The sequence below is a fragment of the Strix uralensis genome, chromosome 11, assembly GCF_047716275.1.
Source record: "Strix uralensis isolate ZFMK-TIS-50842 chromosome 11, bStrUra1, whole genome shotgun sequence".
NCBI lineage: Eukaryota > Metazoa > Chordata > Aves > Strigiformes > Strigidae > Strix > Strix uralensis.
The window spans coordinates 21,514,217-21,514,792 of record NC_133982.1 but is presented as its reverse complement, the minus strand read 5'-3'; positions in this window follow the sequence as shown (position 1 = coordinate 21,514,792).

The following is a 576-nucleotide window of genomic DNA, read 5'->3' as shown; positions in this document are numbered from 1 at the left end:
TTTTCCAAATGTGTTTCTATACAGTATATTTTTATAAAAGTTGCTTGCCCATATCAGTTTGCATGAAATGTTTTCTTAATTTTGATTAAGACTACTGAAGTTTCATTTAAAAAAAGAAATATAGTACCCTCCATAGGATTTCTTTCAGGATTTTGAATGCAAAGATTGATAGTAATGTAACTATAGCAACTAAAAAATTGAACTATAGTTCCATTACTACAAGTAATTGAATAAGCAGTGTGTACATTAGTCTATGTACATTGTAAGCCATAAAGTAGATACAGGGCAAATTTAGCTTGGGGTTGTGAGCTCTTCCCCCCCACCCCGTGGTATCAGTGGCTTATGCCTTAATTTTAGAAATTAAGCTTTGATGCAAGTCTTTGGATTATATACATCGCCAACCATTTCCAAAAAAATAAAAGGGAGTAGGTACTTACACAGTGGTCCTGGAAACTTAGGTGCAGCTCCTGGAATAGTTGACAAACAAGACGGTGCAAAAGGGGTTTTGCTCAAGAAGTGCTGTTTGGGGAGGGGGGGTGTGTGTGTGAAATGTTAACTCTGGCCTGGTTCTTCTCC